The sequence below is a fragment of the Rhineura floridana genome, chromosome 1 (assembly GCF_030035675.1).
Source record: "Rhineura floridana isolate rRhiFlo1 chromosome 1, rRhiFlo1.hap2, whole genome shotgun sequence".
Taxonomy (NCBI): Eukaryota; Metazoa; Chordata; class Lepidosauria; order Squamata; family Rhineuridae; genus Rhineura; species Rhineura floridana.
This window is the reverse complement of record NC_084480.1, coordinates 238,322,420-238,330,237: the sequence shown is the minus strand read 5'-3', so window position 1 is coordinate 238,330,237 and position 7,818 is coordinate 238,322,420. Positions and strand designations below refer to the sequence as shown.

Genomic DNA, 7,818 nt, shown 5'->3' with positions numbered 1-7,818 from the left:
TGGAAAATGTAGTTTGTGAAGGGTGCTGAGAGTTGTTAGGAAACCCCCATTCCCCTCAGAGAACTCCAGTTCCCAGCATTCTCTGGGAAGAGGGACTGACTGTTAAACCACTCTGGCAATTGTAGCTCTGTCAGGGGAATAGAGACCTCCTAAGAACTCCCAGCACTCTTCACAAACTACACTTCCCAGAATTATTTTTGGGAAACCATGGCTGTTTAAAGTGGAATAATAGTGGAATTAAATGTAAAGTGTGAATGTGATCTTAGTATTGCACTGTTATTTGGAATATACTTTAGCCCATAGGGCAAATTGTAACTGCTTTGTGAAACATGTTGGCAGGGGTTTGTTACAAGTCAAAAAACTTAATAGAATAATTGTACTCTTATTTTACCACCCGCATCCTCTTCTTGAAAGCTGTATGTTTCCAAGGTGGTAGACAAGCTCTCATCATACACAAATTATGGAATGCATTTGAAGAGCCAATTTTAAAACTTACACTTGGCATAGTTGAGCCAGTTACTTTAGATTCAGGAAACCTTTTGACAGTTGAGGGGGCTAAGGTCAGTGGCCCATACAGAAGCTCTTTGAACAGTTTTGACAAATTCCTGTGACATTATTGCGGGTAGGTTGACAGGCTAAATAGAGGCAAAGAAGGATCTTACACGTATATGAGGAAAAAACCATCAGAATTTGACAGCAGGTGGTTTAGGTAATTAATGGGACTCACACAGTGCAGTAGCAATTCTAATCTCACCCATGCTTTTCCCTGTTTTGTTAAATTGAAGGAAAATACTTTTTCTAAAAAATGCATAACTTTTAAGGAGTGCTGGTGGGTGATATCAACATTATATCCCAGTGCCTGCAGGAGGAAGGGGACCACCATCGCCCAGGGAAGGAGAGCTGTTTGCTGCTGCTGTCTGTCTGCCTGCCTGCTTGCTTGCTTGCTTGCTGCTGCTGCTGCTCGGCTACCACCACCACCCTCTCCCTGTTGGACTTCAGCTCTGCAGGTGTCACGCCTTGCAGGACCAGGCCCCCAGGTACACAGCCAGCTGTTGCTGATCTCATCCAGCTGTCCCTTCCCTGGAGGGGATACATAAGCTGGCTGGCTGAGGTGGCTCCTGTTTGCAGATTGCCCAGCTTTTTGTGGGTCTTGAGTCATGTGCCTGGGAGAGAGGACTCAGAGCCAAGTGGGAAGACTTGAGGGGCCCCCAGTTAGTGTAGTGATGGGTAGAGGGAAATATGGCTTTGTGAGGAGGACTTGCTAGGTAAGGGGAACGCGACCCAGGCAGTTAACGACTGTGCCTTGTGCCAGTCCTCCCCACACCCGCAGGTTTGTTGGCTGCCCTATCAGCCAGCTCTCAGACCTCTGGATGCTGCTCCTAAACGCCAGATCGGTGCATAATAAGATCTCCCTAATTCATGATTTAATTGTGGATGAGGCAGCCGATCTGGCATGTATAACCGAGACCTGGGCGGGTGAGCAGGGAGGAGTCAGTCTCTCCCAGCGATGTCCACCAGGGTACCTGGTTCAGCATCAGGGTAGACCTGAGGGTCTGGGAGGGTTTTTTTGCTGTGGTGTATAGGAGCTCCATCTCCCTCTGCAAGCACCCTGCCCATGTGACTACTGGTCTGGAGTGTTTGTACCTTGTGTTGGGTCAGCGGGACAGACTGGGGAGACTGTTGGTTCTGGGGGACATCAACATCCATGCCGAGGCCACCTTATCCGGGGTGGCTTAGGATTTCATGGTCTCCATGACAACCATGGGACTGTCCCAATATGCCATTGGCCCAACACATGTAGGGCTTATCCAAACGGAGCGGGATAATCCACGGTTTCCATATTCAGTTTGTCATCTGATAGTCCTCACTTTGCCTTTTAGTTCGCTCTTTCCCAATTAAAAAAACTGCTTTTTTGCACCCACACACGCAGCAGTAAGACCCCTACATTCTTTTCGCTTTTTCCAACCTCCGCCTCTAAAATCTCCCCCTATCAACTAATTGGTCAGCAAAAAAATTACGTATGCTCCTCTCCCCCTTTGCAACAATGCACGATATGGCTGTAAAGGAGTTCTCACTGCGGAAGGAAAGGGAGAAGGAGGGGGGTGGTCGGTTTCAGTCTGCCTCTGGAAAGCTTTGTCAATTTCATTCTACTTGCTGGGGTATTTGCTTCAAATCATTTCGCTGCGGGAAGGAAAGGGAGAAGGAGGGGGGTGACATGTTTCTTGCTTTTTTGGAGAAATAAGTGCAATTGCCAGCGTGTGTATCTCCCTAAATATCCATAAAGGCAGAAAAGCATACATTCGTTTAAGCCTAATATTGCAAATACAAACAAGAAAGGGGCTGCTGGTCGGTTTCATGCCTGCCTCCAGAAAGCTTTGTCAATTTCATTCACACACTCTTCCTTCTCCCTTTCCTTCCCCCTTGGAAATGATTTGAAACAAAAACCCCAGCTAGTAGAATGAAATTGACAAAGCTTTCTGGAGTCAGGCGTGAAACCAACCAGCAGCCCCTTTCTCGTTTGCTGTGCATTGCAGATCTCACCCAGAGCGGCTGCCCAGTTTGCAGGCTGGCAAAAAATAAAATACATCTGCGCAGTAGTTGCAGACCCCCCCAAGCACCCCACTATTGCAATGATTGGTTCAATTTTCCCAGGGTTATTCTTGCACATGTGCAAAAGTGCAGATACGTGATTGGCTGGAATGAGGAGAAGGGGCAAGGCCCAAGAACCACCTTGTAAAGTCCACGGTATTGCATCCTACCTTCTGAAGGCACAGCGGATGATTCCTGATTTTAAACAGCAAATCGCATTTTTGCCGGTATTGCAAGGAGCGGATTTAACCCGTGAAAATGCGTAACAGTGTGAGACGTCATTTGGATGACCGAAAAATAATGAACACACATAGCGGACGTGTCACACATTTTGCAGTTGTCTGGATGAGCCTGTAGCAGGGCATACTCTAGACTTGGTTTTTGCAACTGGACATGGAGATGGTGATCTGAATGTGGGGGGCCTTACATCAGTCCCTCTGTCATGGACAGATCACTGCTTGCTGAAGTTTAGACTTACAGCGGCTTTTCCCCTCTGCAAGGGTGGGGAACCTATTAAGTTGGTCCGGCCCCAGAGACTAATGGATCCGGATGGTTTCCAAAGGGCTCTGGGGAGTTTTCCGGCTGATAGGGCTGGCACTCCTGTTGAAACACTGGTTAAACTGTGGAATACAGAAATGACCCTGATGGTTGACAAGATTGCTCCTGAGTGCCCTCTCCTGTGTAGAGCTCGTATGGCTCCATGGTATACCCTAGAGCTGAGAGCAATTAAACAATATAGGAGATGGCTTGAGTGCAGATGGAGATGAACTCCTGGTGGATGAATTACACACTGGTAAGTGCCTATGGTAAGCTGTATTTAAGGGCAGTGAGGGCAGCAAAAAAAACAATATTTTGCTGCCACTATCAGATCATCAATCTGCCGCCCAGCTGAGCTCTTCAGAATTGTCTGGGGGCTATTACACGCTGGCCCCAAGGACATGGTAGAACCATCTGAGGCCCGCTGTAATGAATTTGCTAGGCACTTCCAGGATAAAATCTTTAGCATCTGCCAGGACTCAGACTCCAGTGTTATAGCAGGTGAATCAAGCGGGGTATCCAGAGCACAGCCTTGTCCTGATTTCTTGGATGAGTTTCAGTTGGTACAGCTTGAGGACATTGACAAGGTGCTTGGACAGGTTTGTGCAACCACTTCTGTGCTGGATCCTTGCCCTTCTTGGCTAATAAAAGCTAGCAGGGATGGAACAGCCGGCTGGGCCAGGGAAGTGATTAATGCCTCTCTGCGAGAGGGGGTGGTCCCTGGCTGCCTGAAAGAAGGGGTAGTGAGACCATTCTGGAAGAGACCCTCCCTGGACCCAGAAAATCTTAATAACTATACGCCAGCAGCAAATGTTCCATTCCTGGGCAAGGTCCTTGAACGAGTGGTGGCAGGCCAGCTCCAGACACTCTTGGATGAGACCGATTATCTGGATCCATTTCAGTCAGGTTTCAGGCCTGGTTTTGGCATGGAAACAGCCTTGGTTGTCCTGTATGATGACCTCTGTCGGGAGAGAGACAGAGGGAGTGTGACTCTGTTGATTCTCCTTGATCTCTCAGCTGCTTTCAATACCATCAACCATGGTATCCTTCTGGGAAGACGGGCTGAGTTGGGAGTGGGACGGACTGCATGGTGATGGTTCCGCTCGTACTTGGTGGGTTGGCTCCAGAAGGTGGTGCTTGGGGAACATTGCTCTGCAACCTGGACTCTCCAGTATGAGGTTCCGCAGGGGTCAGTTCTGTCCCCCATGTTGTTCAACATCTACAAGAAACTGTTGGGTGCAGTCATCTGGAGCTTTGGAGTGCGTTGCCATCAGTATGCTGATGACACGCAGCTCTATTTCTCCTTTTCATCTTCTTCAGGTGAGGCTGTCTATGTGCTGAACCAGTGCCTGGCTGCGACAATGGACTGGATGAGGGCTAATAAACTGAGGCTCAATCCAGACAAGACTAAGATGCTGCTAGTGGGTGGTTCTTCTGACTGGATGGTGGATGTTCAACTTGTCCTGGATGGGGTTGCACTCCCCCTGGAGGAGCAGGTTCATAGCTTGGGGGTTCTCCTAGAACCATCTCTGTCACTTGAGGCTCAAGTAGCCTCGGTGGCACGGAGTGTCTTCTACCAACTTTGGTTGGTGGCCCAGGTACACCCCTATCTGGACAGGGATAACCTGGCTTCAGTTGTCCATGCTCTGGTAACCCCCAAGGGGCTGCCTTTGAAGATGATTTGGAAACTGCAGCTTGTGCAAAATGCAGCGGCCAGATTGGTAACAGGGACCAGACGGTTTGATCACATAAAACTGATTCTGGCCTGCTTGCATTGACTGTATGTTTCTGAGCTCAATTCAAGGTGCTGGTTTTAATCTAAAAAGGCTTACACGGCTTAGGACCACAATACCTGATGGAACTCCTCTCCCGATATGAACCCACCCATACCCTACGCTCAACATCCAAGGCCCTCCTCTGGGTGCCTACTGCGAGGGAATCTGGGAGGCTCGCAACAAGGAAGAGGTCCTTCTCAGTGGTGGCCCCCAAATTATGGAATGATCTCTTTGACAAGGTGTGCCTGGAGCCAACACTGTTATCTTTTTGGCGCCAGGTCAAGACTTTCCTCTTCTCCTAGGCATTTTAGCATGTTTTTTAAATTGCTTTTTAAAAATGTATTTTTAAACTTGTATATTTGTTTTTAATTGTTGTAAACCACCCAGAGAGCTTCGGCTATGGGGCGGTATTCAAATGCAATAAATAAATAAATGATAAAAATGAAGGGCATGAGGGAATTGCATCCTGTTTGTCTAAGATTAAGAACAACACTTTTTCTATCTTTGCTCCAGAGTGTGTTCACATGCTGTAGTATACATCTGAAAAGATATATCAGGTGCCAGCCTAAATGCCCTTTGTCTTCTTACGTCGTTCCAGTTATATCTGGCTTATTTTGATGCTTCCATATTGTTCCTTGATGCTGTGCTATCAGGGCCCAGTGCCACTTGGATCACTGTAGGCTTATGCTGGTTGCTTTTTTCATGGATCCAGAAACACATTTCTTTCCAGTTAATTAAATTGGCCTCATGTAGGAGAGAATGTTCGCCTTCTCTTGCAAGTATCTTTGGGGAGTTGCTTGATTTATCTTTCACAGTTTGTCAAGGCATAAACTTGGTGGCCCCTTGGCTCCTCAGGAAAGAGTTTGCCTAAGAATATCAACACTAGTAATGGAGAATCCCCAAAGACTTCCCAGTACAATGGTGACACTGCATTCACATGGAACAGGTACTTCATGATGGAGCCCAATCTGGGATGTTTCTTTTTAAAGAAAGAGCTTGTTGGGTCAGATATTTATTTATTTTATTTATTTATTAAATTTAATAGTTGCCCATCTGGCTGGCTGTCCAGCCACTCTGGGCGACGTACAAAATAAAAACATACAAATACATTAAAGCATTAAAAATCTCAACAACAATAATAAAACCTAACCCACCCCAAAACCCTGCCTGAAGAGATGGTGCAGGCTGACACCATCCAGCATATTAGCATTCTTTTGCTCAGACTAGACCACATTCACACCATACATTTACTCCACTTTAAACAGTCATGGCTTCCCAAAAGAATCTTGGGAAGTGTAGTTTATGAACGGTGCTGAGAGTTGTTAGGAAACCCCTAGTCCCCTCAAAAAGCTATAATTTCCAGAGTTCTCTGGGAAGACGGACTGTTAAACCACTCCAGGAACTGTAAGTTTGTGAGGCAGTAGGGGTCGCCTAACAATTCTCAGCACCCTTCACAAATGACACTTCCCACAATTCTTTTGGGCAAGCCATCACTATTTAAAGTGGAATAATAGTGGAATAAATGTATGGTGTAAATGTGGTCTAGTTATATGGCATAAATCCTGGATTTCTCCTTTTGTTTCTGACCAGGAGATGGGAGAAGAGGGAGTAGCTCTCACTTGACACCTAGAGGGAGGAGGAGAAAAAGGGATGGGGGACCTGGAGAATTAGTAGCAGCAGATATCTCCCCCACTCACCTGATTCCCTTCTTATCTTTTCCTCCCCCCTCCCAAGCATTTCCTCTTCCAGAGAAAGGCAGAATGCCACTTCACCAATGGGATGCAGGAGGTGCACTACCCGAAGAGGCACTTCTGGGATCAGCTGGGCCTGACTTTCTTTGACAGCGACTGTGGAGGATACGTGGTCCTGGCTGAGATGGCCAAGCCTAGGGTACAGCACTGGAACAAGGACCAGGGCTTGCTGCAGAGCAAGCTGGCTAGAGGGGGGTGCTTCTGCTGGAACAACTTTGACATCTTTGAGGATCTCTCCCCCGTAGGAAGATCCAGCCCAAGGTGAAGATCACCCCCATAGACCATGATTTCCCATCGCACAACACTTTGCTGATTTGCCCCGTGGGCAGCTCCCCTCTGCGCAAAGATAGAGATCAAGTTGTTCAGGAATGGGAAGGATACCAGTGTGGACCACAGACCTCACCTAGAATGGGGACTGGACCTTCCAGATCCAGGTGATGCTGAAGATGCATCCAGAATGTGGAGACATCTACACCTGCTAGGTGGAGCATGCCAGCTTGAAGGCCCTGTCACTGGGCAGTGGAAGCCATAGTCGGACTCTGCAAAGAGCAAAATGTGGACAGGGATTGTGGGGATTGTGCTGGGACTGGTGTTTGCGGCAACAGGAGTAATCCTTTATTTGAAAAACAAGAAAAGTGATGATGGCAGTGCCAGAGAGAATTTGAACCTGCATTTATGAAGCTCCATACCTTTTCCTGAAACAGACGCTCTGGAGACATCTTTATTTCTTCATAGGAAGTCCCTCCCAGTATCTCAAAGTTATTTTTATTTTTAAAAAAAATATATTTTAAAACTGTTGTAATCCACCCTGGAATTTCAGGGTGAAGAGCGGGTAATACATTTATTATTATTATTATTATTATTATTATTATTATTATTATTATTATTATTATTATTATTATTATTAGAGAAGATTCTCCAATTCAAGTTTTAACAGGCAAACAGGAGTTTGCTAATATCAAGTGCTTCTGTTTTATCATACCCACTTGATCACCTTGAAAACCTGGCTCTTTAACCAGGCTTGGGAAGGGGGTTAGGGTGGCAGAGGGTAGTTCCGTGAGGGTTTATTCAGTTTTAAATTTTATATCGTTTGCTTTTTGAATTGTTTTTACATGGATTATATTGTATTTTGTTGTACGTCGCCCAGAGTGGCAGATTAACCTCTG

At 46.6% G+C, this 7,818-nt stretch overlaps 1 pseudogene; it reads left to right on the top strand.

Moving 5' to 3' along the window:
* The first annotated feature begins 910 nt into the window (after positions 1-910).
* LOC133377297 (DLA class II histocompatibility antigen, DR-1 beta chain-like) lies at positions 911-7,331 on the top strand (annotated as a pseudogene).
* Positions 7,332-7,818: the final 487 nt, after the last annotated feature.